Source organism: Mytilus edulis, chromosome 1 (genome assembly GCF_963676685.1).
Source record: "Mytilus edulis chromosome 1, xbMytEdul2.2, whole genome shotgun sequence".
NCBI lineage: Eukaryota > Metazoa > Mollusca > Bivalvia > Mytilida > Mytilidae > Mytilus > Mytilus edulis.
The window spans coordinates 94662762-94680911 of NC_092344.1; the positions used below are offsets into that span (position 1 = coordinate 94662762).

At 31.6% G+C, this 18150-nt stretch overlaps 1 long non-coding RNA gene across 1 annotated transcript; it reads left to right on the forward strand.

Moving 5' to 3' along the window:
* The first annotated feature begins 1010 nt into the window (after window positions 1-1010).
* Window positions 1011-4711, forward strand: LOC139520183 (uncharacterized). The gene is made up of 3 exons (XR_011663833.1): window positions 1011-1548; window positions 2135-2351; window positions 4201-4711. It is a non-coding gene; the product is annotated as an uncharacterized lncRNA (long non-coding RNA).
* Window positions 4712-18150: the final 13439 nt, after the last annotated feature.

Genomic DNA, 18150 nt, shown 5'->3' on the forward strand with positions numbered 1-18150 from the left:
CCAATTACTATAAGTAAAAAAAAGATTAATAATTATAAAATAATTATTAGTTTAAAATTAAAGGTTATAAATAATTTATATATTATAATTGTATGTATTTAAACTTTATGAAACAAAACATAAGACAAATAATATAATTACGTTTTATATAAGAATTAAACAAACTAATTGTAAAAAGTTAAAATAAAATATGTAATTGGTAAAATCACTATATGCATTGAGTGAGCTGAATTCGAAGTGTCACGGTTTTTAATACTTAAAAAGTCCAAAGGCAAATCTCGTGCACTTTTCATATAAATACATCAATAACTTCAACTATTTTATTACGTGTGTATTTGAGCAGGAGCCGAAATTCGAATTTTACGGATGCAAAACAACAGACTCTCCTGTTCGACGTGGAAATAGAGTAAAACTAAGCTTTTTTGGTATATTGTCAAATGTTGCAACCAAAGGTTCTGAAAAGGGGGATTTGGATGTAATATGCATCAGCATCATGTAAGGAGATATACCATTTGGTTTTTTTAGGAGGGGGGGGGGGTGGTGGTGCTAAGATGCTATTTCAGAAAAGCAGGACAGGAGTTTGGAATAAAAAAAACCAGGATGAGCAAATTTGCAAAAAACGGGGGATGACAAGTCATGTTAAAAAAGTCAGTGAAAAATAAAAAGGAAGGACAGAGATTACAAAAAAAATCATATATAATTTTGCAATATTTTTAATCCCCCCCCCCCCGTTTTCCCCCGCCTTAAGAATTAAATGAAACCAAAACCGGCCGTATTTGTTTATAAAATAACCATCCTAATTATATCCTACAGTTAGGACCATCCTAAGACCATCTTAAGACACCTAAATTGGTATCCTAAAGTTAGGACAATTCCTAGGATTTTCCTAAGTTGCAACATGTTTGATAAACCCATTTAGGACTAAGATATGTCCTAAGTTGGTCTTAGGACACGTCCTAATCCTAAGAGAGCTTCGATAAACAGGCCCCTGGTCGCAGGACAACCGTTTCACAACTCTCTAGAATTTTAAAACGGACCTTTTTGATATGTATCGAAAAAGCTACTTTTGTCTTTGAGTCGCACAAATGAGGGTTATATGAAAAAATTGCAAACTGTAAAGGGAAAGAATCTATCAAATACTGTCAAAAACAAAAATACCAAACTCAAAAGGGGAATTATAAAAAAGAAAGTTCATAAAATCTGACAAAATGAATTAACGGAACAAGTGAAAAACCACTGCCATAGTACTTACTTGGTACAAGCAGTTTCCTAAGAAAATGATGGGTGATACCTGGTTTTATAGCTACGGTTTTATAGTAAGCTAATATATAATTTTGCCGACAATTGTAAGTGCAAAAAAAATTATATTCAGAACATATGAAATTGAAATAAAGTAGCTGTTATATTTTATATTTCAGGCGTTTTACCAACGAATTTTAGCATGTAAATCTGTAACCGTTGCTCGGAATTCTGCGTTATTGGGAGCTTTTATTTCAGCGTTGATGGCGCTACCACCTGCTGCTATTGGTGTTATTGGTGCTGCCACTGGTATCAATAAGATAATTCTAATAATTTTGTAATATAGTAGATAAGTAAAAAACCTGATGAGGTTATAACTGAAGCCAAAATGTTGGGCATATCTTTATATGACACAGCCATGTCATTGATAATGGCAACAACCCGAAAAAAAATTCTTGGTTTTTTTTTTTACACCGAATGCAATTTGTTAATGAATTTGTGCTTGTCGACACATGTAAAACAACGCCACAACTAGTGAGGAAATTTTGTGTAACCTTTTGGAAAAGGATGATTGTGATTTCGCTTCAGTTTTCTGTATAGCTTTTACTTTCATTTTTTTCTGTATCCGTTGTTTCCTATGTGCCTATTCTTAGTCCTCAGAAACTGTTCTTAATTTCATTACAAGTCTGTGTCATCATTTATACCATTGTTGAACATAAAAGACAAGATGTCAGTCGTACGTATAGATGAAATGCGCGTTATTTTGTCAATTGTCAATAAGTATAAAATCGTTGTGAATCTAATGATAGCTGTTCTAATTCTTCTTTCGTAAGTAACTGTGACTCGAATCGAACGAAAGAACCAGTATAATTATTTTTTGTGGATCTTTTTGCAGATTGGAACATGACTGCGTATCCACAAAATTCCACATTACTTACGAAGATTGGGCGTTTATATTACCAATGGTTATGGAATATTTATGTCCATTAACAGTCTCGGTCATAGGATTCGGAGCAAACAGTGCTGCAGTTATGTCGTCTGCAGATTCCATTGTCCTGGCAACAGGCTCTGTATTCAGTAGAAATATTTACCAAAACTGCTTTAGACCTCAGGTAATTATCATGTAGCTAGTATATAAAAAGAGGCTTGGTATGATTTTCAAAGAGACCACTATCCACCGGCGTCCAAATGAAATTAAGGCAACAGTAGTATACCGGTGTTCAAAGGCCATAAGTCGATAAAGAAAAAACAAATCCGGGTTACAAACCAAAACCGAGGGAAACACATAAACCATAAGAGGAAAATAAAGGAACAACAAGAACACCGAAGTGCAAACAACAAACACCAACACACAAAGAAACAAAGTATATGATAATAACTGCCATATTCCTGACTTGGTACAGGATATTTTAAGAAAACATAGTGGGTTGAACTTGGTTTAATGGCTTTATGATAATGTTAAAAATATCGCTAAAACACTAGTGACAGAAATACAATACAAACAGTTGCAAATTATTTAATACAATAGATCGGTACGAAAAACAAACACAACTCCATGAGGATGTTCTATGGGAAATCCCTACCCAAAATCTGCATCAGGAACAATAATATTAGATTTATGGCCATGTTTCTGATTTTTCATTTACAGATAAATAATCATTTGCCTTAATATTATCTTCCACATCATGAATGTCGTTAGGTCTATAACCAATTGTTTAACTCTGTTCCTGTACATAGCTGTGGTAAATGATATACTTGTGTTAACCCTTTGAGTACATTCCTGGAACATATTTATGGAATACACTTGTCTGTATTTGCATTAGACAAGTAAGTTATTTACTTTGGATCCCATTTTATGCCGACCTGCTAAGGATGTCCCGGAATAAGTATATTCCATTATACTTTCAAAAAACGTTCATTTGAAGATACCCAGACCTTGTTGATAAGTAGTTCGTATCAACTTCACAAATAACAGATGTTGGTCTTGATATACAGATTCTAAGTATTTACGTTGTTTATCATCTTAATAACGTGTAATATTATTCTTTTATTTGTCTGTAAACTTTTCTTTTATTTGTCTGTACATTATTCTCTTATTTGTATGTAAATTATTCTTTTATTTGTTTTTGTAAATTATTACTTTTACTGTATTCCATTTGAATTGTCTCGGTACTTATACATCCCTTCATTTATAAATTAAGGAATGTATCTCCCTCATACAAAGCTCTGATTCCTTCCACAGATTTGGCTATACTTTTTGGACCTTTTGGATTATAGCTCTTCATCTTTTATATAAGCTTTGGATTTCAAATATTTTGGCCACGAGCATCACTGAAGAGACATGTATCTGGTGCAAGAAAATTGGTACCGTTAATTTTATTATCGTGCTATGGTAAATTTTTGGATCCTTGTCTGTCGTTTTTGTCATTGTGCTTTGTCTAAATATCGTTTTGTTTTTCTTTGTGAACATATTTGTTTGTTTTGAATTTGTAGTGATTAAGATTATAATACAATGTTGACTGTTGTACCCCTTTTTGACATTTTTACCTATCATGTCTGTTTGTTTTGTTCACACATCGTTGTCAATATAATGAAATTTTATGCGACCGTTATACAAGTGAGAGGTTTAGCCAACTTCATTTCAAGCTTAATCCACCATTTTCTATATTTTCGACAGAGTTCGGTATTTTTTGTATATAACATTTTTCCTAAAATAGTTTACTAATAAGCTTCTTCCTCGCTCCGTTTTTTATCTTTTAGGAACATGCTCAAGTCCTTAGCATGTTCTATCATGAGAATGTAAATGTAAATGCAACAGCAAAACAAAACAAATAATAAAACAAATCTAGATGTCATTGTACATATAGTCGCTAACAAAACCAAATGTCTTTACCATGTCTTAACGTCAAAATCGCTGTAAGTATTTCAAATGAATGGCTCAAGAAAGTATTTTATTTTCAGGCATCTGACAGAGAACTTACATGGGTACTTCGTTTTATTATAGTATACGTAGGTGTAGGAACTCTTGGTGCTGTCATTGCTATATCTGCCAACAGTATTTATGGATTGTATATATTGTGCGCTGATGCCATGTATGTTGTTCAGTTTCCTTTTTTAACTTGTGCATTGTGGGTACCATTCGCGAATACATATGGAGCAATCAGTGGACTTGTTGTAGGAACCACACTACGTGTATTGGGAGGTGAACCCGTGTTGTCATTTCCGTCTATTATTAAGTATCCTGGGTATAATGATACGCTAGGCCAGATATTTCCCTACAAAACATTTTCGATGTTGTCGTGTACATTTTCACTTCTTTCTATCTCATATTTGACAGAATATTTGTTTACAAAAAGAAAACTTTCAAAAAGTATGATATCTTCAACTGTTATGGACCAAAATCAAGTCAATGTAAAAATGATGGAAGCGATATTCCAATAACTGTTAAAACTGAAGATGACGTCAAAAATGAAACGGAAAATTTTTTGAACAATTGATATTTTAACAACGATTGTAATATTTTTTTGAATAAAATATGCTATTAACCTCATGAGATTCAATTAAATTTTATACCAAACAAAAATTCCCTTGCGACACTTTATATTTTAGAGTAACGGTCAAATGACAACACATCATTTGTGTCTAAAACTGGTCCTAAAAATTAACAAAGACCATCTTACTTAAGGGTCGACTTTGACGAAGCACTGCCGGAAACATTTTCTTTCATTTCGGTTCTTCACATTCAAATTCACAGTTTGAGTACAAACAAGTGATGGAGCATCTGTTTAGACGAAGGAAGTAATTTTATTGTTATATTAAGTGATACGGTAACAATCTAATGATATTAGTAGTACGTTTTAAAAAAAAAGAAAGATGTGGTATGATTGACAATGAGACAACTCTCCACAATAGACCAAAATAACACAGACATTTACAACTTTAGGTCACCGTACGGCCTTCAACAATGAGCAAAGGCCATACGACATAGTCAGCTATAAAAGACCCCGCAATGACAATGTAAAATAACTCAAACGAGAAAACTAACGACCTTATTTATGTACAAAAATTAACGAAAAACTAATATGTAACACATAAACAAACGACAACCACTGATTTACAGGCTCCTGACTTGGGACAGGCACATACACACATTATGATATTTCTGTACAGCTGGCAACGTGCATCGCTTCTTTTGTGATGTAAACGACAACCAATCATACTCAAACGACATGAATAATTACCTGTTGGTGTAACCTTATGAAATGATAACAGGTACTATTAAAATGTTTGGCACTTCGTAAGATCAGTTATCTTTTAATGGTCTACGTTTAATGATTGTTTTCTCATAATCTTAAAAGTTTCGTTCGACCCTTTAATTGATTGGACGTCTCGTGTTATTTGATTGCATCTTGGTTAGTGTTTTGCTTGAACATTTTGTCCAAACGCTTCAACTACCACTGCCATGCTAATGTTTAAATATAAAGTTGCCCGGAAAAACGTTTGTCAAAATTTGAAGTTCAAACAACATATTAAACAATTCTAAATATTAGCGTGTCTGACAAGTTCAAAAATGCTAAAACCTTACATCTCCTCGCTTTAAAGTTGCTGGCAAAATAAAAGGTCTTTCTGTATAATAGTCACTGCAAAAAGAGTGACGGAAATGTGCGTTTGCTGAATGAGCGTGATGAAGTGACATGACATGCTCCGAAAAAAGTCATGTTTGATATTGATTATATTTTTCTGCTTTCATATTTAAATACAAGAGAAATATCGACTGAAACAAGGAAGAAAATGGATAGAGAATTCGAAATCGTTAGGTTATACAATTAAGAATTGAAATAAGGATTATGTCAAAGAGACAACAACCCGGCCAAAGAGCAGATGACAGCCGAAGGAAAGCAATGGGTCTTCAAATTAGCGTTAAAATCTCGCATCTTGAGATGGGCATCAATTGGCTCCAAATAAAATGAAAATGTTTACTAGTTCAGTGAAAATGGCTGTCATACTAAACTCCAAAACATATAAATGAACTAAAATTAAAAATCAAGACAACAAAGGCTATATGCTCCTTACTAGGGGACAGACGCACAATTGCGGCGGGTTAAGATTTATTTATTAGTGAAAATAATTTTTTTGTTTGAACATGTTCAGCACTTTCAACAGTTACATAACATGAAAGCTGCTTCTTTGACATATTCCAGATATTATTTTATGAAGATCGTAGTAATATTGTATAAACTTTATGACGATAATTTATTCTGTAACTGTACGGTCGTTATTGAAGATTTATAGAGATTGAGTATAAATACACATGTGTGTGACAACATTGATTCGGGTTGTAGAATCTATATAATTTTCAGAAGTTGCATAAGATTAATATTGCTTTTGTTTTTGTGTTTTGATGTTGTTAATTTATTATTTTGTTTGGCAACATAATTCACACAAAATACTAGACACGGTAAATATTGTGAATACAGAATTATTTGAAGTTCGACAATGAAGCCAAATATCCTGATACAAAATCACCTAGATATAATACGTATAGTAAAGCTGCTTTGTCATGTCTTGACATAATGTCTTATATCGGACAAAGAGATCGATATACAAGCATGAAACCATTGAATTTTGTGTAAAGGTATTTAACTTATAAATTAATGGCCTTGAATATTAAGTTCCGTTTTTAAGTTGAAATTTGACTTTTTATTATATGATTCTTCTGAAGTGAGTACAGTTAAACATATAACATAGACTCATTTGTGCTTCAGTACTAATTGTTATTTGTTTAAATAAATATAGACTTTATTTAATCATTTAGAGAGTCAATAAAAATAAAACCAGAAAAACACAGAAAAGTAAATATCAAACAATAATAATACCTTTAACTGAGGGTTTGTTTTTTAGACACACAAACGTCTTAATATCAATTGTCGATTTTCCAATCGTAACCAGGCTATAGTTCGTGCATTTTGATAAGTTAACGTACTCTTTCACAGTTGCCGCCATTGTAAAAAGAACAATCCGATACCATCCTTGCGGTTGAGAATGTTAATGGTGGGGTTCGTGTTGTTTATTCTTTAGTATTCTTTAGTTTTCTATGTTGTGTCGTGTGTGTACTATTGTTTTTCTGTTTGTCTTTTTTATTTTTAGCCATGGCGTTGTCAGTTTGTTTTAGATTTATGAGTTTGACTGTCCCTTTGGTATCTTTCGTCCCTCTTTTCATGCTAAAATGGATAAGTTGACAAAGTACATTAAAAAGAAATGTTCAGGACAAAATGAAATGTTTTACTATTATTTCAAGCGGGCCATTTTCTTTTTATATGCACACACTTAAGACAGCTTTAAATTTGAGTACCGATTGTACCATTCTTGCATAAAGAGTGATATTTCTATCGATTAAATAGGAAGATGTCAAATTGCATTTTGTGATACCACAATCTGGGGCTTTTTTCTGTATAAAAATTGGTGACATTTTTTACTGAACGGTATCCGCATTAGATTTATTTCTAGTTTTACTGTAAGCTTAAAGGCTACATGTAAATGTTAAATCACAAAAATACTGAACTCCTAGGAAAATTCAAAACGAAAAGTCAAAAAGCTGTAACACATCAAACGAATTTAAAACAGCTGTCATATTCATGACTTGGTACAGGCATTTTCTTATGTAGAAATTGTGGATTAAATCTAGTTTTATAGCTAGCTAAACTTCTCACTTGCATGACAGCCGCATTAAATTCCATTATATTAACAACGATGTGTGAACAAAACAAACAGACATAATAGGTAAAAGTGTCATAAATATGGAAACAGTAGTCAACATTGTGTTTTAATCTTAATCACTATGAACTGGATTTCATTTATAAGTAGCGAGTCACGTCAAATGGATATCACCAAAAACAGACTAAACAGTAAAAGTTATATTCATAACGACAAATAAAAGAATACTAAATCACATCAAAGCTGACAAAACAACTACGAATCACTTCTCCTTATCTGTCACGAGTGTACCATGTGACGTTCAGCATTTCTCTGTTGTTTTTGTTTGAAACTGCACCTTTTTTAATTTTAAAAGTTGTGTATTTTATTGAAAAGATAACTGCTAGTAAACAACGGCTGATAAAACTATTTTCGAATTATGTACATTTGAAAAGGCAATGTTAAATTATCCCTTAGTTATGTTCATAATATTCTGGTGCGCTTTCATTTGTATCGCAGCTTTGTGACGTTGTAACAAAGACACGACCCTCTCAAGTGGTCCGAGACCACAATTATTTCGTAGTGCATTTCTTTTAGAACATAAATGAGAATTAAAAAATCCCACCTGCGCTTTCTCAATGAAATTTTTACAGTGTTGTTCTATATCAAACTTATAGAAAAATGCATCGACTCTAACTCAAAATATGGACAATTTTATGTTTAGGGCGTCTTGAAATCTTTTGACAGCTTCCGAATTGCTAATGTTTAACCTTTTTCGGCTGGACCAAATCACTACTGGACTCAAATTTTTTTACAGTGTAATCCCCCCTCATGACTTGCAATTTGAGGCATTAAACATGGAGAAATAAATTTGGAAGGAGTATAAACATTAATGGCAAGCAACCCACTGTCAACACAAGGGACTATATTTGTGGACAACGAAAATGAAGGGTTGAAAATCAAGGGTTGACAATTGTGGTCTGGGACCAAGTTATTCAGCATTTTTCCAATTTCCTAATGCTTTGTCAAGATAATAACTTTATAACATGTTGAATTGAAAGACTAAAAAGTTGAGGTACGGGTTTGGAATTATACAATCAAATCAATAAGATAAATCCATAATCAATTTGCAGCATATCAAAATATTGGTAATGTATCAAGCGCTGGTTCCTTTTTTGACATGCGCAAATAACTTTAAAAAAAAGATGTGTTTTCTATCTTTTAAAAGAGGTTAATAAGTATACAGCTTTAACATTTTCTCTACAACAAGACACGCTAAACTACATGAATGACTATGAGTTGTAAATAAATTCGACAGTGAGTTAATTATCTTAGCATAATATATCCCATCAATACCAAATTACCAAATTAACAAATTAGCCCCAAAAAACGATTGATATAATGTGGCTAATTTGAATAAGGAAATATAATTGTTTGATTGCAAAGAAACAACTGTATATCCTCCAGACATCAAAGGACTTCGTTGTAAGTCACGAAAGATCGCGGCCTTCAATCATGAGCAAAACCCATACCACATTGTAACCTATAAAAGGATCTCGGCATGACAAAACAAAAAACAAATCAAGCTAGAAAGGCAACGGCCTAATTAACAAAAAACAACAATGACAGACAGCAGCTAACGACAAATAATGTATTCCCGGTTCTTGTATTGAGATCGGCACATACATAATGGGGCGGGGTTAAAGTCATATGAAACCTCGAATAAGCAAAGACAATTCTTTTATTTGTTCATATTTAGAAGAAGTTTACTGTAACTGAATTGCATTCTTTCAGGAAGCAATTGCCGTCATATTTTCCGTCTGCAAAGTGACCTCAGCGTGACCCACTCGTAAAAATCTGGTGATCGCAATACGCATGGATCTGTCCTTAGAATAAACTATTATCTGATTGTACAGGTTAAACACGTGCTCAATATCCACATAATCAATATTTATTTGTTGATTGTTTACTATAAGATGTTAATCGGTAAACTTCGACTTCTAAACACGATATTTAAGAAGCTGCTATATTTTCACTTCATAACAGACAGAGAGAAAAAAAATGACGATTATACGATATGGTTGCGTAAAAAATTATAAAATCGTGAACTGACGACTAAGTTTATGATATATACGTGCATTGGTTCAAGAATTGGATAAACATTATTTTTCACCGGTCACTCGTTTCATATGACTTTAAGCTTGAAATAATATTTACAAATTATATAGGTTATGATAGACGAAATTATTTTTAATTAGCTTATGCGATATAATCGTTTATAATTCTGTAAAGAATGACACTATATATTTTATATCTGAAGTGTTCAATTAACGTAATATTGCACTGTACAGTATATTATTGATAGATAAGACTTAATATATAGAATATTGATATGATGTCAAAATTATGTGCACAATCATATACAACGGATAAAAAATAGAATAGTATTAAAATCAAATTTTGAATTTATTGTTTATAAAAGTTAAAATATATTCCAATTGAAACAATTATGAAAATGATTGATTTGGCGATAGCTGTTTGTCTTTTTAAAAATTATCTCTTTTAATTTTGGTATTCATCAAATTTATAATTTTTTCCAATATTTTATTTGAATTTTTTAATTAGAAAATTGTTTCGAATAAGAAATATGTTCATAAAGAAAACTTCAAAACTGTGATGTACATGTTTGTAACAAAGTGATTTTTAAAGTAGGATCTTAAAGAAATAACTGTTTGAGTAAATAAAGAATAGTGTCATATAAGGAAAATATAAAATAGATTCATATCAAATTATTTGACAGGTGTCAAATTGATTTTTGATTATTTTAAGTATGGACCAAACTTTTTTCTTGCTTTCAATGCACCATTGATGAGTAGAACTGTGCAATGTCATGAATGTGCAGCTAATGTAAACATTTAAACGAAATACTGAGAGAGAAATTCATTTTCCCAACATCATGCTATATCCCAGTAAACAAAAAATTCTATATTCGATATTTGTGAGAAACCCCTATGAAAGGTATGAAAATGAAAAAAGTATTTTCAAATTTTTTGTCATTTAATTTTTCTGGAGTAATCCGACTAAAAGTCATACGAAACGAGTTTCTTATAATTATAATGTTAATGAACCATTGAACTAAAGAACTATTGAACCAATTTATATCATCATGACACAACTTTGATTTTCAGCTGCCTCATGACCCAAGAGTTATTATTATCTTACAAAATCAATCCTTGTATCTGTGGTATTGACCGCCAAGATTCAAACAACTTTTTGTTATCGAAATTAATTCTTTATCTCCACAATTTTTTGTAATTGTGCCGTTTTCCTGTATACCACACTTTTAATTTTATATCTGTAGGATCCTTAAATCGAAATAATCGTTAAAATTTTATGCATCTTTAAATTACGTTGGTTGAACATTAAATGGTACAAATAAAAGAAAATATTAATGGTATTATTGATCAAATTTAACCTTAACGCACTTGATACCCTTTTCCACTGAATTTGAATCTCTTATTAAACAAAAAGGAGCAAACATTTGTACAGTATCTTTTATTTAAACATTTTTGCAATGTGTTTCCTTTAATGTGAATAAAATTACCCTTTAATTATGATTCCATAAGAAGTGAGAATACGGAACAGTGTATTTAGAAAAGAACAAGATTTAGTGACAATTAAACTTTTGTATCTTAATATTTACTTTATGAAGCTTTTGATCTTGATCTACATTTATTTAAATGTCTTAAAATAAACAAAACATGTTAATAATAAAATTAACGGAATACCAAAATTGTATCTCATGTTACGATTTACTATGGAAAGTTCGACTTTTTTTTAACAAAAGTCATAGCCAATTTCTTTTGTAACACGTCCTTAGTTATACTACGTATAAACAAGACCGTGGTTCGTGTAAATTATATTTTTTGCAGTCATGTTTATTTACTCACACGATAAGAATAGAAATAAAGAATTCAAAAACCTTGAAATATTATAGGTTAGTGGACCATGGATTGATAGGAAGAGTATTAACGCTTTTACATTGTAACTGCTTGATATATTTATTGATGTTAATTCGATGTATTCAATGATAATTTTAATCCGGCATGTTCACGTTACTTATATCTATGTCTTTAAGGATTTCTGTCTGTGAATCCATAGATAAGCATACCTTTTAAAAAATCACCCAACATTTAAATACAAACGACAAATATAATTAACTTACTCAAATTGATATTCTCCTCTTGAACAGTTAACGTGTTGATGATTTTTTTTTTATTCGAGCGTCACTGGTGAGTATATTGCAAACAAAACGCTCGTCTGGCGTACAAAATAGAATGAAATTCATAACAGTGTAGCTATGGCCATTCATTGACTGGGGAAAATTAGGTGAACGTTCGTCTGTAATGCCCACTGCTCATGACGTACTTATCATAGAAATTTAAACTGTGAGGTCACCAAAGGTTCTAAACGCCTAAATAAAATAATTAAAAATACTAATCAGGAATAACCTTTGTAATTTGAAAATAAATAAAAATGGCCTTCAACACGGAGTCTTGGCTCACACATGAACAGCAAGCTATAAAGGTTGAATACTTAAAATTCTTTACTTGATTTATTGTTATGGTTTGACCATCAATTTTCCTAATATGATATCGCACGTTCTTTCAGATTATTTTTTTTACTTAATTGGCTTTAAAAGTTACAATGCATGATGTCGTCTGTTTATGTAGTTCATATGTGTTTTTCGTTTCTCGTTGGTTTTCCCGTTTGAATGGTTTTACACTAGTAGTTTTGGGGCCCTCTATAACTTGCTGTTCGGTGTGAGACAAGGCTCCGTGTTGCAGGTCGTACCTTGACCTATAATGGTTTACTTTTATGAATTATTACTTGGGAGGAGAGTTGTCTCATTGGCACTCATACCACATCTTCCTATATCTATCTATATCTATACATTTTTTTTTTTAACAAAAGAATACATCTCAAGAATATAAGTTTTGTAAGAAACGTGAGAAATTGTGTTGGACTTGAAGATAAGGCAAAGTGACAAATATTTGAAAGAATGAATCGTTTTATGGTATTAAACAAAGAAATCAAATGATTTTTTAATTATCCAGAACTCTTCACAAACAAAACCCACATGTATACGCATTGAATAAATAGTAGGCCATTCTTAAATGATCACACCGTAGACGTAGTTGTGCTCTTAATCAATGAGATACTAGTATTTTGTGAATTAACCCCATCAACTTAATAGTTTTTTTTTACAATGGATAAACCTATTTTTTTTATTATTATTAAATAATATCATCTCTGAACATTATTATTCTTATAAATGACACGGTTGTATGTGATGATTATAATAAATATTTAAAACAAATTCCTTTCAAGCTTTGTAAAAAGAAAGTTTCATTTTATGTATCGGAATGTGTAACAAGTGAATATTTCAATCCCCACTGGAAGGCCTCTAACAGACTGGGTGAGCATTAAATCATAGCCGTTGACAAACAAGTTACAACCTACAAACGTTTTACTGTCGACCACACTGTTATGCAATTAATTCTATTAATCCTGGTATATATGATGAATAAACGTATGCATGGTGTTAATGACTTGGGACTCTATGGTATGTTAGGGGTGGTCATTTGATTTTTTTGTAAAAGACCAGAGGATTTTGGCAGAGGTAATATCCATTTTCATCTAATATTAGGCAGGCTTATTATGTTCGATTTGTACACAATAACATGTACACCCTACTCTGTTTGGCATAGTCAGTTTCACCGTGTTTTGTGCGATGAAATTTAACTTTGTTTTCCGTTCTATCCAGGCCAGCACATGCACTTTCAAAATCAAGCTACACCGTTCAAAGGAGTAGGTCCGGTAAGGACCGATTTTGGCCTCAAATTTCAGTTTCATCTGACGAAAGATTTTGACCACTTTTTAAACACTTAAGTGTCTTTTTCATATGATGCAATTAATTTATGTGAAAGATTTAAACTTATTTAGTCATTAAAAACGATCCGATTCTGGCTCAAATATGAGAAATCTACCAAATATGCGAAAAAATGTCACTTTTCAGATGGTTTTTGTCAAAAACGAAAGTGGCCGCATCCGTGTTCATCCTCAATCTTTATATATGTTATGTATTATCATTAAATACAACTTCCATTTCAATATTTTGGATGAACCCGAATGCGGCCACTTTCGTTTTACACAGAAACCGTCTAAAATTTAACTAAAATGCTGGAATTGTGAAGATTTCAGTAATTTAGCATGAGTTAATGGTGCTAGTTCTCAATATATATGCATTGTATTGGCAAAAAGAGCCCATATTTATGTAGCAGAACCTTTCTACTATCCAATAAATGACTAAAAGTTTACATTTTAACAATTTTGTAAAACTGCTATATTTTGAGGCCAAAAAGGGGTCTTACTGGACCTACTCCTTTCTCAACCCAAAACCCAGAAATTCATTCGCTCGATCCTTAACAATATTTTACATTCCCGAAAACTAAGTGTAAAAATGGCCATTTTAGACGAAACTTCGACATGTTTATGACGTTAATGATATGTCGGTTAAAAAATGATCAGGTTAACACTAAATGTTTTCATTAATATTAAAAACTTTCTCTTTTTTTTAATGATCGGATCTAAGATATTAACATCATTATACCTTCACGTATTTCAAAAACAGTACCATATGTGTCAAAAATGTCATACCTCAAATGGTTATAACTAGCGTAAAAGGAAAATAACTTTCATGGTGCGTACTGAATTAGTAAAATCACAAAAATACTCCGAGGAAAATTCAAAACGGGAAGTCCCAAATCAAATGAAAAAATCACAAACTCAAACATATCAAACGAAAGAATAACAACTGTCATATTCCTGACTTGGTACAGGCATTTTGTTATGAAGAAAATGGTGAATTGAACCTAGTTTTAATAGCTAGCTAAACATCTCACTTGTATGACAGTCGCGTCAATTCTATTATAGTGACAACAAAGTGTGAATAAACAGGCATAATAGGTACATTTGCCAAAAATAGGGGACAGCAGTCAAATTGTTTTATAATATCAATTATAATAAAAACAAATATGCAACAAAGAATCACAAAAGGCATATCATAAATTAACAAGTTTTCTTTACATAAATAAACAGTCTAACCATTAAATTGCAAATGTGTTTCCAAATTTGCTGATTTGGGCGAATAACTAGACTGATTTTGTACTGTGATTGTACAATTCAAGATGGCGGTATACCATGAATCTACCTTAAATAACTATTTTATTTTCCGTTGTTATTCTTTATAATTTTGCAAACTTTTTTGTTCAATTTTGACATTCGCCAGTATCCGTTATTCTGCAACTCCCTTTGAGATCTAATTATATGTGACAATAACTGTACTTCTCTCTCTGAATTTCGCTTTCTCTCAAGACATTGCACGGTCTTTGTAGTACAGTGTATTTTCCAGAAAATACATCGTGTAAAAACATTTCCGAGGAAACCAAATATACGGAGGTTGAGATATGACATAAAAACGGATGTACATATTTATGTTTAATATGCCTACAAAAATACCCCCCCCCCCCCCCCCCCAAACCGAAAAAAAAACAAGAAAAAAAACAATCGCACACAGGCTGAGACATGACTGGTAATATTGTGTTTTGTTATTTAGTCCATCTACACAAATGAGGGGGACCTTAAACAGGACTCCGGGATCGGCTGTTTTTAAGCACGGGATTTCGGGATTGATCCTTTATGGATCCGGATATTCCTTTTTCGAATTTCGGTATGGCGAGATTTCATGTTTTTAAGTCCGGGATTTCGGGATCAAGACCCCGCTGAACCCCACCCCCCAAACCCCCGTCAAATGCATATCATAAGATGTCTTTTCTTTTTTAATTTTCTTTTGGCATTGTGTTGTTGTCTGGTTGCTGTCTTATTGGAGTACAGTATAGACAAAGCACATATGTATAATAATAGAGAAGAATACAACATTTTACCAAAGCATAATGACGGGATGTATAGGTACAGAGCCACACAATGTGTATCAAAGAAAACAAAAAGGCATATAAACAAAGGAATAAGCAAAAATGAAAGACAAGAATACATAAATTATCATAAAACAATAGCAGTATGACGTGATGTATAAGTAAAGAGTCATGTCATCACCCATAATACAGACTAAACAGTAAAAGTAATATTCGTAAAAGACAAATAAAAGTATACTATAACACGTTATTTCAAAAGAACAACGTCAGTAGCCTGAATCTATACTTCAAGTCCATAGTGTATTATTTGTGAAGTTGTTAAGGAATATTTATCAACAAGGTATTGGTACCTTTCGATGAACTTTAAGGACGAGACGTTCTTTGATATAACCTTGTTTCATCAACTTTCTGTTCAGACACTGGTGACGTTTTACAAAATCTTATTAGGATCTGCAAGCTCTTTCATACCAAATAAGTTGAGAAATGTATATCCCGTATGCATTGGAAGTGGGTAAAATCGTTCGAACAATTGGTTTACTTGAAAGGCATTGATTCAAAACAACATGCACAACATTGATACAAAAATTCAGACATAATCTTTTTGAAAAAAAGTAACATAATAAAAATACTGAAATCAAAGAAAAATTCAAAACGAAAATCTCTTATCAAATGGCCAAATCATGACAAATCAAAGGAATGAAAAACAGCTGTCATATTCCAGACTTAGTGAAGGCATCTCCTGACGTAGAAAATAGAAGACTTCACCTGGTTTTAAAGATAGCGTAACTTCTCAATAATATGAGTCACAATTCTTTTTTAAAAAATTTACATTCATAGAGATGTAAATAATAACAAAACAGAGGGAAAATTCAAACTTCAGATTTGAATAACTTTGAAATTAAATATGCTTTATTTCATTATTGAATGTATTGATAACTTTAACTTATTTATCATAGGTCTGCCAACTTACAAAAATGTATCAATGACATGATAAACTTATCTTAGTATTCTTATTTATTTAAATATATCAATAATTACTTCATCGGTAGCTGTTTATAAATTTTAGCTCGTGTATCTTTTCTTTTTATTTGTTTTGAATATTTGATTTACTTATTACATTTATTTTTTCTTTTGCTTTTTTAATAACATCGTAAACTAGTTACAATTATGTCTTACTTCAATTGTGAAATAACATTTATTAAAGCTGTGTTCATTTTCAACAAATATTACACTGTGGAAAAATAATTTTTGAATAAAAGAGTAAATATGGTTTGAAATAAAAGTAAGTCAGATCATTCTTATTGTTGTGAGATGACTGACATTTTATAAATAAATTCAAAGTATCAAAGCCGAATTGATTTGATTTGTTACTGATTTCTGTATTAAAACTGGGGCCTTTTTAAATCAATGCGCATACAACATCAGTTTGTCGAATATGGCACACAAGAAACATACCGCCGTCTTTTTTATATTAATAAGTATTTCACTTGCATACGGTAAGATTTAAAACTAATAGTTTTATTACTAGTGAACCATATTTTTAATATTTTTTCGTTAAAATGATTGCATAGCATATTTGTATTTCAAATTGAACATCAAAATTATCCAAGGAGAGAATTGACTATTATCAACTTCTACTAGTATAGCATCTGTTTCATATGTGGCTTCAAGTATACGGAAAACGAAATCATGAGCAACAAAAACACTATAAAAAATAACTCGACTTCTTGCGAAGATGAAACATATCCATCCAGATATTCCATGACGGTCAAACAAATCGTGTTGACGTCCGTTAAACTTTTAAATGAATGACTTCAACTTAATCCGTGGAAAGCTTCAGCTCGATAGCTTCTTGTAAGTAGCACTCCTCTTTGAAGGAAAACATTATTGATAAAGTAAGTACTTGAATATTGTATCAACTCGGAAATGCATCATTCATTTGTAAGCGTTGCTGAATTTTGTCACATAGAAATGGAAGATTAACTATTGGAAAGCTAAACTGACCCTCATTATCAATTTTTAGATGTAAATCACGTATGAGGCAGACGTGTATGATGTATCTTTTTTATTCAATGAAGTTAAATTCGCATTCAAAATTTTGCTATTGAAACATTAACATTAACCTATTTTTTCAACATAATACGAATTCTTTTGAGATGTAAATAATTCATGAAATGAAAAAAAAAATGTTTTATCTGTTGTCCATTGAAATAAAAAATAGTCT